Source organism: Mastigoproctus giganteus, chromosome 6 (genome assembly GCF_048544385.1).
Source record: "Mastigoproctus giganteus isolate SK-2022 chromosome 6, ASM4854438v1, whole genome shotgun sequence".
NCBI classification, from domain to species: Eukaryota; Metazoa; Arthropoda; class Arachnida; order Uropygi; family Thelyphonidae; genus Mastigoproctus; species Mastigoproctus giganteus.
The window spans coordinates 5,490,162-5,509,386 of record NC_143580.1 but is presented as its reverse complement, the minus strand read 5'-3'; the positions used below and the strand labels follow the sequence as shown (position 1 = coordinate 5,509,386).

The following is a 19,225-nucleotide window of genomic DNA, read 5'->3' as shown; positions in this document are numbered from 1 at the left end:
TTCAGTTATAGCTCAGACACAGCATGGTTTTGTTAAGGGGAAGTCTTGCCTGACCAACTTGATTGGATACTATGATGCAGTCACAAAAGAACTGGATGCAGGGAATAACTTTGATATTATATACTTGGATCTTAGAAAGGCTTTTGATACTGTTGCACATGGAAGACTGCTACACAAATTGGAGCAGTGTGACATTGGAGGCAAATTGCTGCTATGGATAAAGGGGTGGTTGAGGGGGAGAAGACAGAGTGGTAATCAATGGACACTGCTCATCGTGGACTGATGTTATTAGTGGAGTCCCTCAGGGCTCAGCGTTGGGTCCATTATTGTTTTCTGTATTTATAAATGATATTGATGATGGTATATCGGGCTTAATGTCCAAGTTTGCAGACGATACAAAGGTTGGCAGGGTTGTCAAGGACACTATGACACTATGCTGCTGCAACAGGATCTGGAAAGGTTGAGCAGATGGGCTGAGTGGTGGCAAATGAAGTTTAACATTGACAAATGTAAAGTACTACACATGGGAAACAGCAACCCCAGAGCAACGTATCAACTCTGTGGTACAACACTGACAGTGGTAGAGAATGAAAGGGACTTGGGGGTGGTTGTGCAGGCAGATATGAAGTTCTCTGAGCAGTGCAGACGGGCTGCAAGAGTAGCTCATGGAGTATTGTCAATGATATACAGGAATTTTTCCAGCAGGGATAAGGAGGTGATTATTCCATTGTATTAGGCGATGGTCAGGCCACACCTAGAGTACTGTATACAGGTCTGGAGGCCTCATTTCAAGAAGGATGTAGAGCTGCTGGAACAAGTACAGAGAAGGGCAACAAGATTAGTGAATGGAACAAAGGGGTGCTCTTACGAAGAAAGGCTTAAGTTTTGCAAATTACAGTGTCTGGAGACTAGGCACCAGCGAGGTGATCTGATAGAGGTGTATAAAGCCTTGAATGGTTTAAGCATGCTCAATGCTGATGGGATTCTTCCTCTAGCTCAGAAAAATCACCTGAGAGGGCATAAATTCAAATTGAGGAAAGACAGATGTAGGATAGACGTGCGGAAATTTGCCTTTAGCCAGTGGGTGGTTGGTTGGTGGAAGAGACTTCCATCCCTTTTGGTGGAGGTTGATAGCCTAAATAAGTTTAAGGCTCAGCTGGACAGGTATTTTGAACGAACAGAGGGGTGAAGTGGAAGTGGTTTTTTTTTTGGCTGATTCTGCATAAGCTTGCTTTCTTGCATCAAATGCCTCTACTAATGCTAATGCTATCCAGTGCTGTAAAAACATCAAGAAAATTGGGTAAAATTAGTGGGTACAGAGGAAGTTTATGCCTTCCACAATGAAGTCTTTCTTCTCATTGAGCCAAGCACGTGTGAAAGTTCCAAATCAATGGGCTTTCTTCCATTACCCTCTTCCTGGAGAACTATTCTTCAATCTCCAGTGACTTCTCCAACAAAACGTACTTGGCATTTTTCCCTACTTTCTTAAAAATTTCTTTATTTTCAGGTGCAATTAAAATTGCATCACTTTCTTGATATTCAGCACCCCACAGTTCAAGCATAGTTATAGTTGGATCACCAAGTTGAAATCTGTCAGTAAATATATATATATATATATATATATATATATATATATATATATATATATAGTGGATATGGCAAATAGTTAACAGTTAAATCCACTATATAAAGGGGTCTGCCTGTGTTTTGACTTGTCTACCAGGATACTGCCTTAGTATATCCACTATGTATATGTATTAATTATAACCTATACCTTAACTTACTTTATATATATATATATATAAATAAATAAATAAATAAATAAATAACAGCTCTTGCTGGTTCTACAATTTCCTTTAATACATTACCATTTCCACCTGCACCTTGATCATGAATGCTGAAGATAAATGTTCCTCTCCATTTCAATACAAGCCCTAACAATTCGATTCAATTTCTGTATCACCACATTGAACAGCCCCAAAATCCAGTTCAGCTTTTTGATCCCCTTGCAGCCCCACCACCACCAACATGATAAACTGGACCTCCAATCTTTACCACTATCATTCTTTTACTGGCTTCAAATTTTTTAAATCAGGTCTTTTCAATACTACCAATGCCTCCAGAAAACATAGGCTTCACCCATTCTTTCCTCTCTCCATTTGGTAATTGATGGGCTCTTAGTGTGTGGATGGCTCATCTCTAGCATGAACCGCATTCCAAATGAACATGCAAATCCAGCCACTACTGGCTCACCAAATTTGTTTTCATAATCAGAAGCACCATTACTTGTTTCTACAGCAATTTCCAGTGGAGAAGCAAAGTTTGAAGGATATTTAAAGATGCTATCTTCCCATGGAAGGTTGTAACCTGGGATATTCAAGTTCCCAAAACTATATGCTGCTGTACCAGCAACCACATGGGCTCCTCTTCCAGTAGCATGGACATGCTCTTATTCTTCCACTTGTTCCTTTCACTGCCCCACTAAAAGGGACTACTCCTGCTGGAAAATCATGCATTTCTGCAGTAAACTGTAAAATGCCCCCATTTTACTTATTAATTTGCAGACACTCCCCATACATCCCCCCCATATTGTGCCCTGTCTGCTAAAGAGTTGTTTTGGTCATTCCAGCAGAAAACATAACTACTAAACTAACAGGACAAACTAAATGCTATCAGCTCCTCGACAATAATAAGATTCCTAAATTCGGTAGCATCGAATTCTCATCCCGAACATGTTTAGATGTCATCCTAATACGGTAACAAACCTCCTGTTGTCTCAACTCCAGATAAGTCTCTACAGAGAAGTTAAGTTCACTAGTCCAGAAAAATACGAGCTTCACTCTCTCAGGTAAATACTCTTTCGGTTTGTCTCAAGTCACTGCGTCAGAGGAAAGTTGCCCCCCTCCCCCCAAGACCAAGCTCCGGGCAGATGAAAGTTAATGAGATAAGGGGTGATATACCCAAGAGGACGATATAACAGGGCATCGTTGGTTAGAGAGAGAGAGCAGTTTGACAGAGAGGTAGCAGAATCCAAAAAGGACTGAGAATCAGGTATTTTCCTCTCCAAGTCCCACACTCCATAGAACGATTCATCCTTATTTCGGCAAGTCATAATGACTCCTTCTGTTATGTATAAACCTTTCTCCTCAATAACATGATTATTATGTTAGTATTGGTAAGTTACAGAATATCCTAATGCTGCTCTCTTAAAAATAGCACAACACTTAGTATTGGCATCTATTACATTTCACTATAGATAATAATGTTTAATAAGTTAAAGCATTTCTTATGAGTGCTATCTTAAATAGCATGACCTTTAGTTTTGTCACCCATTATAATTCTCTGACAGTAAATGTAACCAGTACATCACAATCACATGCGAGTTCATGCTAGAGATGAGCCATCCACACACTAAGAGCCCATCAATTACCATATTAAAAAAAAAAAAATTATTAAAATCAAACTATATATGTAATGGGTCTAAATTGGATTGGTGTGGCTAGATAATGTATTATTTACCTGTCACTGCCATTAGAGCTTTAGTGTTTATTAATAATGTATGTACAATTTCTTTAGTATGAGTCAGTATTAAACATCTGCCTCAGACCTGTTCTCCATTCACACGATGATCAGAACGCAGACGTAAGAATAAAAGAACTTTCACTGCGGCACTCAAGATCTGACTATAATTGAAAGTGTTTTGTAGTGAATAACACAAAACTGGTCAACGGCACGAGTTCTATTCCCTTCTGACAGATAGATCATTGAGGGCCCCCGAGACCATTGTCCTATAAAAGCCACTAGGCAGTCACATGAGTATACTGATGTTAAGCTCGGGAACAAGTACACAAGGAAGGAAACCAGTCACGCAACACAGCTAGTATTGTTCAAAGAAGCCTGAATGTTAAGAATAAAAAATCAAAATACAGTATAACAAAACACAATGTGTTTTGTTATACTGGATTTTGGAAACTGTATGGAAAGGACTTGATGTGGTAGAATTTTTTGGACAAAAACAAATCACTTCAGAACCTGTTATGGCACTGCTGTTATCACAAAACTTTATTACATTATTTCAGTTTGGGGAATCTTGAGTTTTCATTATGTCAAATAATGATTTTTCTTCTTTTCCGTTTATGATTATTTAGCCTTTGAAAAACCAAAGCCTACTATGCTCGCTATTTGACCTTTCTAAGTCAAAACATTCTACACGCGTTAGGTTCCAATTTAATTCCTCAGAAAAACAGCGCTGTATAGTAATTTAAATCCCAGTCATCAAAAGATGATCCTAATTCCGCACTCACTTCCTCCAATGCCTTTCGTCCTTTTAATATATCCACTTCTCCCCATGCTGGGACATTTACCATTATATCAAAAGAACTGATCGGCTCTGGATACTCTCATTCGGTCGTGCAAAGTTTCAACAAAATGCAGTTTCATATTCCCTGAATAACGGGCAGATTCTACAACCACATGATAGTGAACCGATCGTTCTAGTTGAATTACGTTGCAAAGTCCGATGGAATGTGCAATGACCACAGCATTAGTGGAAAAATTTAACCTTGGTCCAATTTCAATTATGAAATTCTTTGAGCTAGGCGGCTGAGTAATATATGACGTTTCACTAACCTGGTCGTTAAAGGAAGGAGACAGGATCCACGAGAGCTTTCTTTGGTCTTCTGTTAATTCACAAGACTTTCGTACATCAATATAGAAGCGATGTTCTGTTTCCACAGAAACAGCTTTCACCTGTCCATCGATTGCCTACAGCAGCTGCCTCTTCTGCATTAGTTTGTCCTCACTCAGGGCAGGGAAAAAAGATAATACCTACTTACAACCATATTTCTTTGCACAATCACTTTTAGCATGTTATGAAAAATGACCAAAGACCTTCGAATGGCTGAATATATTCTTTTTTCTGTCCTACCAAAAAAAGTATTACATTGGTGAGTAATTTTCAGTGCAAGGGGAAATCAAATTTATGAAATAGAGTCATGCAAAGCCAAACTCTCAGTGATGAAGTGAAAGGATTCAGAATCAACCAGGTACAGTGAGAATATGGATATTTATAATGAAAATGTATTGGCATATGTCTCTGGTTACCTTTAAAGAGCAACAATTATGAAAAATAAAGATTTATTTATTTATTAGGTCTTTATAAAGACCTAATAAATAAATAAATAAATAAATAAATAAATCTTTATATTGACAAATTGTTGTTGTATTTTAAAGAGAGTATGAATTGAAATGGCCATCAAAGGAATTGTTGACTACAATCAGAAGTGTAATCATTGCACTTAAAAAAACTTTGCTTGATTTTTTGACGAAAACTAAATTGATAAGAAATTTTACTGTTTTAAGTGCAATGATTATTTTCAACTAATTGAATCACGAACAGAGTCATGTGGAAAGTTGTGGTGTTGCAAAAAATGTTCTTCACGAGTTTCTTTATTGAAAGAGTTTTATGGAAAATACAAAAGTTTCATTGAAAAAGATAATGTACATTATACTTTTGGTCAACATGTGCACCAGTAACTAAGACAGCATTCCATCTGGAAATTTCGAAAGTGACAGCAATTAAGTTTTATAAGAAACTTAAAAATTAAGCTAAGTTTTACCTACAATCTAGTTTTATAAGAAACTAAGATATTTGCGGATTGCAGTTAATAAAAAAACCATTAAGTTGGGTGGATCGGGGAAAATTGTAGAAGCAGACATAACTGTATTGGTAAAACCAAAACAACACAGAGGACGAAATTTAACTGCTAAGATTTTGATTGCACGTACGTTAGTGGGAGTTTCAGACGAGTAGGCAAAAATACTTCCTACAGGTGTATAAAATTTCTGCTCTTTTCCTCCAGTGCTTTGGAATGTATGCAAGTCTACTCTTGCAAAGGAAGAAAGAACTAACAACCAATGCGAAGGTTAGAATCATTGGTTTTCAAAACTAGGTGTTTTGATCTCGCCCATCCATTTGGGATCTTATTCAGAAGATGTGACTGAAGCTGGCAGCAGATGAAACTACGCTGGCACAGGGTAACACAGGTATTATTATTAGCCATATGGTACAAGGAGGCCTGAGGCTTATGCTGCACCAGCCAAAAAAAAAAAATTCCCGAGTCCCCCCCCCCCCGTGTGTGTGAGAGAGAGAGAGAGAGAGAGAGAGAGAGAAGTAGAAAGGCATCACCAAGAAAGAGAAGAATGATGATATCCAGCTCAGGACCCTGGGTTTGCCAAGCCCATGCTCACCAGATGTGAGCCCCCGGAGGTAGATTTGATTTAAAAAAAAAAAAAGAAAGAAGCAAACTGTTTATTACATAATGCAACATGCAAACCTAAAAATGTTATGCAAGGAATATGACGAAGGTGATCAATCGACTTATACAAGAATTTTTAAGAGCAGTAGCACATTGTATACGTTACATGTAAATTCTGATGTTTCATTAATTTATGTCTAATATTATCCATGTAGCTGTTTTTCCTTATTTGAATAAATAAGAAATTACAATTGTTGTTATTAGATAACTGTATAACTTAATTCATTTACGAATTGTTCACCTTTTTGAATTCATATCACATAATACAGTGAAACTTCCCTTTAACAGACAGCCATGGGGAATGAAAATCTGTCCGTTAGAGAGAAGTGTCCGCTAACAAGAAGTCTGAGGGGAAAAAAAAAGAAAGAAAAATTGTTAAACGTAAAATTAAATTAAATTATATACAGATTTTGCACAATATTTTTGTAAATAATATACATACAATTGTGCTATGCATATTATGACTTTATCTTAAGAAAAATACATACAGTAATCACTTATTTTTTTCTGCACCTTCTTCCGGCTGATAATTTTGTTTTCAACATTTGTTTGGAGTGAAGAAACCATCGAAAGTCCTTCAGTATCTTCTTCAGCGGCGAAAAACATTTTTAAACGATTGATTTGTACGAGCGCTCTTCTATTTTCATCGGTGGTTCGTCGTTAATATGTTCTTCGACAGAATGCCCTCCTTCCATTTCTTCATCCTCATGAGGAACTTCTTGAAAAATATCGATGATAATGTCGTTGATATCTAGAGCACCATCTTCTGTAGTGAGGTTCGAGTCTATATCTTTGTAGCCAGGGTCACTTGTAGCGGAAGTATCGTACATTATCAATAGATGTTGAAGTTCTTGTTCTTCTTGTTGCTCCACATTGCTATTCACAACTTCAATTTTTGCGTTTGAGAAGCCAGACTTTACAAAACAGTTCACGACAGTTTGTTTTCTAATTGCGTTTACTGAAGAGGAAATCCATTGAATCGCATCTCGGATGCTGATTTTCTTTGCAAGGTCACTCGTTACATCGTTCATGTTTGCAGTGAGATGTCTTAAAACACGTTTTCTGTAGTGAAGTTTAAAATTTTATTATCCCTTGATCCAAGGGCTGACACTCTGCAGATGTGTTTGGTGGCAGAAACACGATTTGGATGTTGGACAATTCAATGTGCGGGTGAGATGCAGCATTATCCATGAAAAGAATAATTTTTCTGTTTTGAGAATCATGTTTTGGTTAAAGTGACTTATCCATTCGCTCATGATATCTCGTGTCATCCACGCTTTTTTATTAGACTTCCACCAGTCAACATTCAAAAGATTCAACTTTATGCCCTTGAAACAACGAGGATTTTGTGGTTTTCCTATAACAAGAGGTTGTTCAAAGTCTCCCAGCATATTTGTACACAGTAGTACAGTCAAGCATTCCTTAGAAATTTTTCCGCCCTGACACTTTTCGTTTTTTAGACTCATTGTTTTTTCTGGAAGAGCTTTAAAAAACAACCCTGTTTCGTTTTTCACGACATAAATCTTCCAATTTAACGGTCCACTCTGTTACAACCCCAGTACCAACAGATCCGCCTTCACCACTTACAGTTTTCCAAGAAATTTTATGCCGAGTTTTGAACTTGTCTAGCCATCCCACAGAAGCTTTGAACTCATTTACCCCCATAGATTTCGCAACCTCCAAAGCCTTTTCCCTAATAATAGGCCCATTAATGAGAATTTTTTTTAACACGTTCGCGACAAAACCACTCGTACGTAACATTGTCAATTTGAAGTCTAACAGTTTTCGGGAATGATTTTTGAACCTGATCATTTCCGTGTTGCCAAAATTGTTTGAGCAGTTCATTTTTTTCTTTAGGATGTCGCTTACCTGCGTCTTCCCGATTTTGAATTTTGCAGCGAGATTGCGAACACTGTTTTTTTGCCGATCATACGCATTAATGAGTTCGACTTTATCTTTTAAAGTTAAATGCTTACAAGAAGACATTGTGCACTTCACACGACACTGAACAAAACTGAAACGACGAAAGGCCGACCAAATCTCCCCCCCCCCTGCACACACCGAATTCATCAGAAGTTTTACACGTGACTTAAAATTCTTGAAAAAGGGTTTAGAACCGCGATGTAAACCTTGATAAAATTCAGAGAATTGGAAATAGAAAATAAACACACGATTGGGGAAGAAAAGTGGAGGAAGGATACGTGGAAGAAAAGTTCATAGAAAAAGGGCCGTGAGCTCTCCCGCAGTCCGTTATGGGGAGATCAAATTAAGTGCTAATCTAAACGAAACAGTGCAGATTGCCTGTCCGCGTCCGTTACAGAGAATGTCCGCTAGACAGAAGCTGCAAACACGTTAAAACCAATGGAGGTGAGGTGGGGAATTTGAAAATGTCCGTTGTAGAGAGATGTCCGTTAACGAGAGGTGTCCGTTAGAAGTTTCACTGTATTCATCGTTTTCACTGTATTAATGACAATGAGAAAACAAAAGGAAATATTTATTTTTTAATGCTAAAATAATGACAGTGTACAATTATTCCACAAACACCATATACTGACAATCACAGTTTAATTATATCAAAATCACAAATTAAAATTTACAAAAAATCATAATCAAAACGTTTACGTATAATAAAAGTCTTAAGAAAATAGGATATTTTTACCAGGATTCGTTAAGGGGAAGTCTTGGCTGACAAACTTGATTGGATACTAAGATGTTGTCACAATGGAACTGGATGCTAAAAATTATTTTGATATCGTATACTTAGATTTCAGGAAAGCTTTTGATACTGATTCACAATGAAGAGTGCTGTACAAATTGGAGAGCATGGCATTAAGGGCAAGTTACATTAAGGGCAAGGGATAAAGGGATGGTTGAGTGAGAGACTGCAAAGAGTGGTAATAAATGGATACTGCTCTACGTGGACTAATGTTATTAGCAGAGTCCCCCAGGGTTCGGTGCTGGGCCCATTGTTTTGTGTATTTATCAGTGATATCAATGAATCAGGATTAATGTCCAAATTTGCAGATGATAATCAGTGATATCAATGAATCAGGATTAATGTCCAAATTTGCAGATGATACAAAGGTTGGCAGGGTTGTTAATGACACTAAAGATAGTATGCTATTGCAATAGGATTTAGAAAAGTTAGGCAGATGGGCTGAGAAGTGGCAACTGAAGTTTAACAATGACAAATGCAAAGTACTGCATATGGGTAGCAGTAACCCAAGAGAAACTTACCAACTCTATGGTACTACACGCAGGGAGCTGTAGAGTGAAAAAGATCTAGGGGGTAATTGTGCAGTCAGATATGAAGTTTTCTGAACAGTGCAAAGGCTGCCAGAGCAGGTCATGGAGTCTTGTCAATGATATATAGGAATTTTGCTAGCAGAGACAAGGTGATTATCCCATTGCATAAGGCAATAGAGGCCTCCGTAGCAGAGTGGTCAGGAGCGGGAGTGCAGTAGCCTTGAGTAGACCAGGGTTCAAGCCCCTGACTACTAAATAGTCTATCTGCCAACCTGCACTAGACTAGCGTGGCAGATTATGGTTCCCTTTCCCTCAACATGAATAAGAAAAATGGGTTTTGTTTTCTTTTGGAGGAGGTGAGGTGAGGTATGCAAGATGTAAATCTTGCATAGTATATGTGCATATAGAATGCTATAGAGGGTGGTGTGAGATATATATCATAGTGTACCAACTGTATAAAGGCTAAAGAAAAATTAATAGATGGTAAGATTTGGATAGGTATAAATACAAATCTTTAGAAGGGGCAGAAAAAGAATACATATCTTACAGAGTGATTTTATTAATGGAATGAGGAGAATTAAGTCAACATGATAATGGAATCTGTAAATAAGACTATTCTTGGAAGGCAAAGAGTGATTCTGACAAAAGTAGATTAACGAGATGTGTTGATGTAGGGGAGAATTTATCCTTGAAAGAGTGGTAAGTTGGGAAAACAATTGATGACAAACTAGGGGGGGGGGTGTAGAGGCTTACACAGAGTTGGAAGGGTCACGGATCTTGGGGGGGGGGAGAACCAAGTAAAAGTAGTAGAGTAAACAAAAGTGTCTGTGATGAACGAGAGCATTCCTGAAATAAATGAACAATTATGGCTGCTAGAGAGTGAAGCCAGGAAGAGTTTTAGTAGTGAGGGGAAGGCACTGTTTAAATGCACCTGCATGAATTTCAAAAACTTCATGCTATAGGCATGACTATAGTAAATGGGACATTGATAGCAAGAATGATTTAGAGGCTTAAAAACAAAGTTTTCAGCTATGAACAAGTACCGTCCAATCAGAACAAATCTAAGCAAAAAGGTAGAGAGACAGCAATTGAATTAGGAGGAAATTGCTGAAAAATGGGGACACGATTGGCCAGCAATTGAGGATGAGAGGGAAGAGAAGGTGCAAAAAAAAAAAAAAAAAAAGTTTTTGGCAGGGGAAGCAGAGAGGAGTGCAGTGGTCAGAAGGAAAGGGTGGTCAGGTTAAGAATGCAGTTATGTAAGCTGGGTTAATTTTAGGAAAGGGATATGATCAAAAAATGCAGTAGTATGTAGCAGAGTAAAGAAAACAAAGAGAAAAGGAAGGAAATAATTAGAGTGAAGCAATGGAAAGAGAAGGCCAAATCAGTATTGCACAGCAACCACTAGGAAGACTGCTAGTCATAGGAGCCCTGAAGGAGAGGACCTTAACAAGGTAACGAAGGGAAGTATAGCAAGGCCATCGAAAGCAAGTCTTTTTTTGATGTTCATAGAAACATAAAACATGGAAGACTGATGGACTGTTCTGTTCCTGAAACTTATACTGAAGTGATAAGTAATTATAACTAATAGATTTAAAGCGAGGGAAAGTCTTCGTTAAACTTAAGAGTAGAGTGACATTAAAGGATGTGTAAGTCCCCTATGAACTAAAAGGCACTGATTAGATAAGGATTTATAATTCTGAATCATTACCAGAGGAATTTAGAGACAGTGAGAAAGTTGTCACCCCTAGAAATGAACTGTAAAAGAATATATATATTCTATAGGTATCAATCATAAGTATAAGAGATTGAGAGAGGTGTATAAGGCCTCGAATGGTTTGAGCAGGCTCAATGCAGAGAGGTAATGGCACCTACAAAAAAGGTAGCAATGTAGTGATCTAGTATGGCAAGTATGCCATTCATATGCGATTTAGCCCAGAGTACATGGGTTGAAGGAGAGGAGGAAGCAAACCGGTATCATAACTAAAGTCACTTCCTTGTATAAATTGATAATTATTAGTATTTCGAAATATTATTATTAAAATAAATGACCATGGATTTGTGGTTGAAAAAAAAGGAACATTAAAAAGAGATGCAACGTACTTCTAATAGTGCAACTTTGGTTGATGAAAACGAACACAATAATGTCACACTTCAAAGTGAGGATGAACAATTGCAGCATTTTGTTCCCCAGAAATCCGAAGTGAAAAACAGGAATCAACTAATAAAAGACCAAAACGAAACTGACAGTTATTTGAATTTTGGCTTTACATGTGTTGGAAATTAAGATGCTCCTGATGCACAGCGTGCCATATGTAATAAAATATTAGCAACAATTCTTCATCTCTCACTAAACTTATGTTTTGTAAGAGTTCTGTGAATATGTTGTGAGATGGAAAGCAGAGGCGGATTTAACGGCGGGCGCACCGGGCGCGCGCCCTGGGCCCCGACTTCTGAAGGGCCCACGCAAAACCCCAACAAATTAGTTGAACATATTAGTTCAAAACTTTGTGATTATTATTATGCTATTATTAATTATATTATACATATATTATATTCAAATTTTATTGGAAAAAAAAACATTAATAGTACATAATATTTTTTATTTATTTAAAAAATTGGTTAATATGTATTTTTATTTTCCCTGTCTCTCTCTTTTTTTTTAAGGGCCCCAATATTTTATTCTGCGCCCGGGGCCTCAACCGATCTTAATCCGCTCCTGATGGAAAGTATTCCATTACTAAAAACAGTTTGGGAAACACTGAATTAGGGCAAGTGGAGTAATGCCAGGCAAATTTGGCTGCAATCTGATGTTAGCCAAAGTAAATATTGATACATGATCAGGTATTTCAGAGACTACACCTGATCATGTATCAGGTGTAGTCTTATGAAGAAAGAGCTTAAGAACTGCATTTCTATACTTGTCCATAACTGGAAGAGAAGAAATTTAATAATAAATCATGGGGATCAAAAGCAGTATAAACTCTCACAAAGTATGAACAAGGTAGTCTTGAACACAGTGTATATAAATTAAGGCCAATTACAGCAGAAATAAAAACTAGGTGTTTACAGTAACAAAAAAAAGGTAGAAAATGCAAACAGAAGTTTAGTGAATATAATATGATGAAATTTGTAAGTAGAATTTGGAGCAGGCAAATGCTATAAGGCTAGGAAGTGATTTGGAGGATAAGGAAGGGATAAACGTATATCTAAATAAAGTCAAAGACTGCAAGAGATTAAGGATAGTATGAACATCCGTATCACCCCCTTATTGCACTAATAGCTTTACGAATGGGAAAAAGTAGAAGTAGGGCTGGATTTAAACTTGAGGCCCTAAACCATAACATGTATGAAGCCTTTTGGTGACAACCCTGGCTATGGAAGTATTAGTATGGAAAAGAGACTAATACAAAATGCTTGCATAGTAGCAAGTCAAAAAATAAGAGCCAAAAACATTATGAATAAGTAAATAGTTTCTAAAATAGCATATAAAATCAATACCTGGAATGGTTCCAGTAACGTGTACAAGAATACAAAAACATAAAAGCAGTTTAAAAGTAGCTGCAAATAACAAAGAAAAAAAAAAAAAAAAGACCAAATGGAAAAAAAAGTAAGTTCTGAATTGGTAGCTTACCACTTAGACACAGGACATTACCCCTCCTTTGAAAATGTGATAATTGACAAACAAGACAAAAAATTTAAATTAGAAACCAGTGAGACACTAGCAATGAGATCAACAAACATACATAGACCAATAATAATCTCTGAAGAATGGGACCCAAAACAAATATCCTATAAGTTAAATTAACGACAGAACATAAACCCCCCCCCCCAAAATCCAGGACCTCTACAAACGGGGACGGGTAGTCACGTACCCGGATTTCTGAAAAATTCTTCCTTTTCCCCTCCCCCACCCTACTTTACCCTTTTCCAACTACTCAACCCCCCCCCAGCCCACCACACTTCTGAAATACGGCAATGGAACGTGCCCGGGCTACGAAAGACTGCCTCAACACGTATTCACCTCCTTTGAAGATGGTATTAACGAAAAGCCCCCATCAGGCTTCAGGACATCATCTCCCTTTATGCCAACAATTACTCCCTATGCAAGGATTTAGGACAAAAGTTGGCTTTTTTCCTTCGTCCTCCTTCCATATAACTGCTATTCTGAATTACACCTCTCCTGGATGCAGCTGTCCCTGAAGAAAACCCCAGGCAAGAATATTTTTCTGCCTTAAATAAAATATAATATTCTTAAATTTCCAAAAATAGGCCTATACTACCCTTTTCAAAAAATCCACAGTTTATTTTAAATCCATAATGAGATTGCAGATCCTCTTACAAGGAAAAATTAGATTAAATTATTAGCATTTGTCCAATTTTACGAAAATTAGCAGGTATCGACTACTCAAGTTGAGTGTGTTATAATTTCAGTGCAACACTGACAATGTAACATTTAAACTAAGAAATATTTATTTCACAATATAAATATTTCTTAATTGAAATGTTTTATTGATATATATCGTAAACATAGTAGGGGTATCTTATTTCATAATTTGGTTTTTTTTTTTTATAAAATTCTGTTTTATATTATTCAAGAATTCCCCCGAGGGGAACCCCAACAATTTCAATATGTAATTACACTCAGTCAAACAACATGACCACTGGGTCATAGCTTTAAATTTTGAATCGAATCGAAAAATGTGGGCAAAATTCTAATGACGCCATTATTAGCCCTGCAAACGGTCATGTCGTTTGATTTCTAGTGTATCTTGTAACAAGGCCATGGTATCTTGTACAGGAATTTTTCTAGAAGGGATAAGGAGGTGATTATCCCTTGTATAAGGCAATGGTAAGGCCACACCTTGAGTACTGTATACAAGTCTGGAGGCCTCATTTTAAGAAGGACGTAGAGCTGTTGGAACGAGTACAGAGAAGGGCAACAAGATCAGTGAATGGGACAAAGGGTTGCTCTTATGAAAAAAGAGCTTAAGTTTTGCAAATTAGTGTCTGGAGACTAGGCACCTGTGAGGTGAATAAAGCCTCAAATGGTTTGAGAATGCTCAATGCTGATGGGATTCTTCCTCTTGCTCAGAATAATCACCTGAGAGGGCATAAATTCAAATTGAGTAAGGACAGTTGTAGGATGGATGTGCAGAAGTTTGCTGGAACAAACTTCCATCTGTCGTTGTAGATGTTGATAGCTTAAATAGATTCAAGGCAGAACTAGACAAACATTTGGAGCGAATGGATGGGTGCAATAAGGGTTTTTTTTTTTTTTTTGCCTGATGCTATATAAGCTTGCTTTCTTGCAACATGTGCCTTTGCTAATGCTAAGTTCAAATGCTTCTAATAACTATTCACAGGTGAGTTTTAATACTACTTAAAAATATATTCGTTAAATTTAAATAATATGTTGTTCGAAAACTAAAGTAAGATATTTATACTTTAATCTGTTTGGATTGTAGAATATATAATTCTTTACTGTTTTTGTCATATTTTTCAAAGAATTGTGTGAAATACTAAATTTTTATCAGGATTCCTATTAAAATATAGATAAAATTTTCTAGATAGGGCGGACAAAAACAATTTTTGGAAGGAATGGTTAGCTTTTCAACAATTCAGACTGCTTAGTAGAGATTCCAGGACATCCAACTCGAGCAAGAGGTAAATACTGTATTGCAAGTAAGATTTTACTGCTAAAATTTAGGACATTAAAAACCATTTAAAAAAACTTCCGAACATATTCAGCAGAACCATTTTCACCTAATAGATCAGGCAACCAATCTAAATTAAATTTTCCCACCAACAATTTACAAACAGTAGAAGCTGAAGCAAAGTTAAGCTTGTTCGTTTATGCTTACTCGTCAATACTGGCATTGATGCAAAGATGTATTCCAAGATCAAACAGCCAAAACTAAAATTCATTGAACAAAATGCAGTGGCATTATAAAATATCCTACACCCCCACTTTCAGAAAGATTTATTGAAGTCAGTGGTCAAATGGTTTTTCAAATTATAGTTTGTTACTAGATGAATCAAACAATATTAGTGTAACAAAACTGTTAGGTATTGCAATTGTGAATTATGAAGAGCAATTCGATATGAGTTTCTACATTCTTAGCTCTTGTAGAATTAGATCAGTGTAAATGCTGAAAATATTTCAAATACAGTTAAAAAAAAACACTGCAAAATTTTTTAAAAACTTCCTTTAAATAATCTTGTGGGCATTGGGACAGAATGCTAGCATTATGATTGGAGTTAATAATAGCATTTATACACATTCTGGCTATATGATTTTTAATTAATAGAAAATTAATGCGATTTAAATGTATTTTATCCGGTTTTTTTTTCCTGAATTAAACTTATAAAATTAGACTTCTCTTTTTTTTTTTTATTAGATTTTGTTTTCCGAAAATGATGTTTATACCCTCCCCCAATCCTCAATTATCTGATTGACTAATTAGAACTACGTAATTGCCCTTAATTCCGGTTTTATGTAATTCTGTGCATTTCTTTGGCTCTGTGCTGTTTGGTTCTGCTGGGGATCGCCTTCTGTGCTGCTGTGAGTTGTCTCCATATAATTGTATATGGTTTTATTTTTTTTGCCATTCAACCCCAATGGAGAAAGTGACCGCAAAAATGTTGTATGGTTTAGAAAAGGGCGAATGCAAGTAATTGATTGGTGTATGAATGTTAAATTAATTGCATCAGAATATAAGTGTATGCAGTGTGAATGTATGATGAGCTTGGCCGAGCGCAAGGATTGCACGGATGGATTTGTATGGGTCTGCAGAAAGAAAGGGGCCAATCCTCATGTTAAAAAAGGTCTGTGCGCAAGGGGTCATGGTTCTCAGAGAGTCATTTAACAATAATCCAAGTGCTCCTTCTCACTTATTTTTGGGTCGGGAAGGTGCCCGTGGAATTTATCATCAATGAGATGAGGGTGAATTCCGCAACAGTGTGACTGGAGACATTTGTCGCAAGGTGTGTTGATGTATGTGTAAAAGAAAGTTATGATTGGTGGTGTTGGTGTGATTGTTGAAATAGAGGAAAGCATGTTTGGAAAGAGAAAGTACAATAGAGGCAAAAGAGTAAATGGGTGTTTGGTGGGGTTGAACATGGTTCTTCCCACTGTTTTTTCCGAGTCGTTGAAAATAGGAAGGACATTTTCCTGGACATCCATACTGCCTGGTACAACCATTATATCAGACTGTTAGAAGTCTGATAATTGTCTAGGAGAAGAAGGGTTTAAATACCTAACAACCACTCAATTCATTTTAGTAACCCGGAAACTGGCGCTAACACCAATAGTATTGAGGGTACGATGATCAGTTTGACTCCTACCTCACAGAATATGTGGAGACTGAGTCACTCAACTTCCAGCAGCTTGATGAGCTCTTTCCTAGTAGCCATTTCGGAAATGTATAAACCGACTGGCAAGGACAATGAATGAAGGTCTCCCTCTGATCAGGTTAGTTTGTGGTTTTCTTTCCCAAATTTAAAAAATAAGCAATTTTGTAGACATTTTGTGCAGTAACAAAGAGCCATTTCTTTGTTAATGCACGTGGAATCCTCCAGTTTTGTTCGATCACAAAAGTGGGGGTTCTGGGACATGGTTGTCGATCTTCTTCGATAAAATTGTTGATTTGTGTTCAATTTCCATTGTTAAATTTCATTAAAAATTACCGTTTTGCCTTTTTTTAATTCCTTTCAGCCAATCTCATTGTAAATTGCTTGTGAAATATAGCCTAGAAAAACGTGCATTTCTGTTAGTTTTATTTTTAATAATTGTTCATTTGCCATACCTTTCCTTTTGCGAAGTTTCCTTTTAAATTACCTTTCTCCGTTTTTTTCCCATCTTTCCGGCTATATACATCCCACTTATTCAAAAGTCACGTGACATTTTGTGATCCTCAAAAAAAAAAAAAGTTTTTTTTAACTTGATCGTTTAAATTTATTGGATTTCTCCTATTTTCAGCCGCCATACTTGTGGCTGTGCCACGTGCCATCCGCGTGTCACTTGACATCTGCCGGCCAAGGAGAAGAGGGGAAACGCAGTGAGTGGGCGGAGTTACAATCCATTAATCCCTGCTTTCCCCCCTCTTCTCCTTGCCGCCATTTTGAAGAGTGCACCATCAACTAAATATTTACCGGAAATACAACAGATGAAGGCGTGTAAATAGCAAATGGGTGTTTGCAGGTGTTGAGAGAGACACCCAACCATTTTCGAACTAATATTTCGCAGGAAAAAAAAAAAAAAAAAAAAAAAAGCCAATAACAGACACCGTCCCAACCAAAGGAAACCAAAAAGTCACTAACAATCAAATACACAAATAGGGGGAATTATTTTATTTTATTTTTTTCTCCCCCGTAATTACTAGACGGGGGTTAGGAGATCCCGATCCCTTGCTTTTCTGCCCGAACGTGGGGGGGGGGGAAAACTAGCGTATTTCACTGAATATTGCTGATGCCCGTCAACAGAATGCTAAAAGGACAGAAATCACTCACCTTATCGATCGAATTATGTTTTCTAAACAATACAACATTTTCGCACTAATATTTTGCAGGAATAAATCATCCAGTTGAAGAGCAAGAAGGGAAGGCAAAGCAAATCACAAGCAATCGAATAATCACTGCACAATTTCATGCTGAAAATTGCCTATGCCCGTCAACAGAAAACCACTCGCCTCGTCAATCAAATTATATCTTCTAAACCCAACATTTTCGAACTAATATTTCGCAGGAAAAAAAAAAAAAAAAAACTGCCCAATACAACAGACACCCATCTCAGCCAAGGAAAACCAAAAAAGTAAGTCACTAACAATAAATTCTAATTGGGGGGGGGGGGGCTTTTCTCCAACCCCCGTTTCTGTGGGGCAGAAGCCCCCCACCTCCGATATACTTATTATTCAGCCTTTTCCGAAGCCAAACAATTTTTGTTTTTAATTACACATCGATAAAATTAAATAATCAGCTAATCAAATATTAAGACCACGTGTCATTTCTAACAGTGAATTCATAACACGAACTACAAAGTAGTTGTTGTAGGCATCATTTGCTCTTTCTCATATTGTGCTCTGCCTTCACGACGAGTTGCCATGATATTACATTACCTCGAATAATGTAACGTTTCACTAATAGAGAAGACTATTGTTACTTATTCTCAGTGAGTACCACCACCCAGTGTCATATACACCTTTTGGCATCTCTCATATTGTGTGATTATCTTCACAACTTGGTCGTCATGTCTGCAATACCAGGTTACCTGCCCACCCACTGATGATAGGCCAATAGCCTCGAAACATGTCTGGGTGGTGGTACTCACTGAGAGTAAGTAACGATAGTCTTCTCCATTAGTGAAGCGTTACTTGTTCGAGGTAGTGCAATATCATGGCAACTCGTTGTGAAGGCAGAGCACAATATGAGAAAGAGCAAATGATGCCTACATCTACTTTGTAGTTGTAGAGTTGTCTATGGTGTATCTACACACCGATATTATATAACATGAACATACGGAAACATGACACTGGTGGCACTTGTGCCAGATGTATCCGTAAGTTCAGGAGATCACGTGACATTGGGCGGAGTCAGACCCCGTCAATCAGTCCCGTGTCGGCAAGTATAGAGAGGATGCACCATATACTAAATATTTTTAATTAATT

The 19,225-nt window shown here is 37.2% G+C and overlaps 1 pseudogene; it reads right to left on the bottom strand.

Annotated features, from left to right (window-relative positions):
- Nucleotides 1–1,326: 1,326 nt before the first annotated feature.
- LOC150083846 (phosphoribosylformylglycinamidine synthase-like) lies at nucleotides 1,327–4,868 on the bottom strand (annotated as a pseudogene).
- Between the last annotated feature and the right edge of the window lie 14,357 nt (nucleotides 4,869–19,225).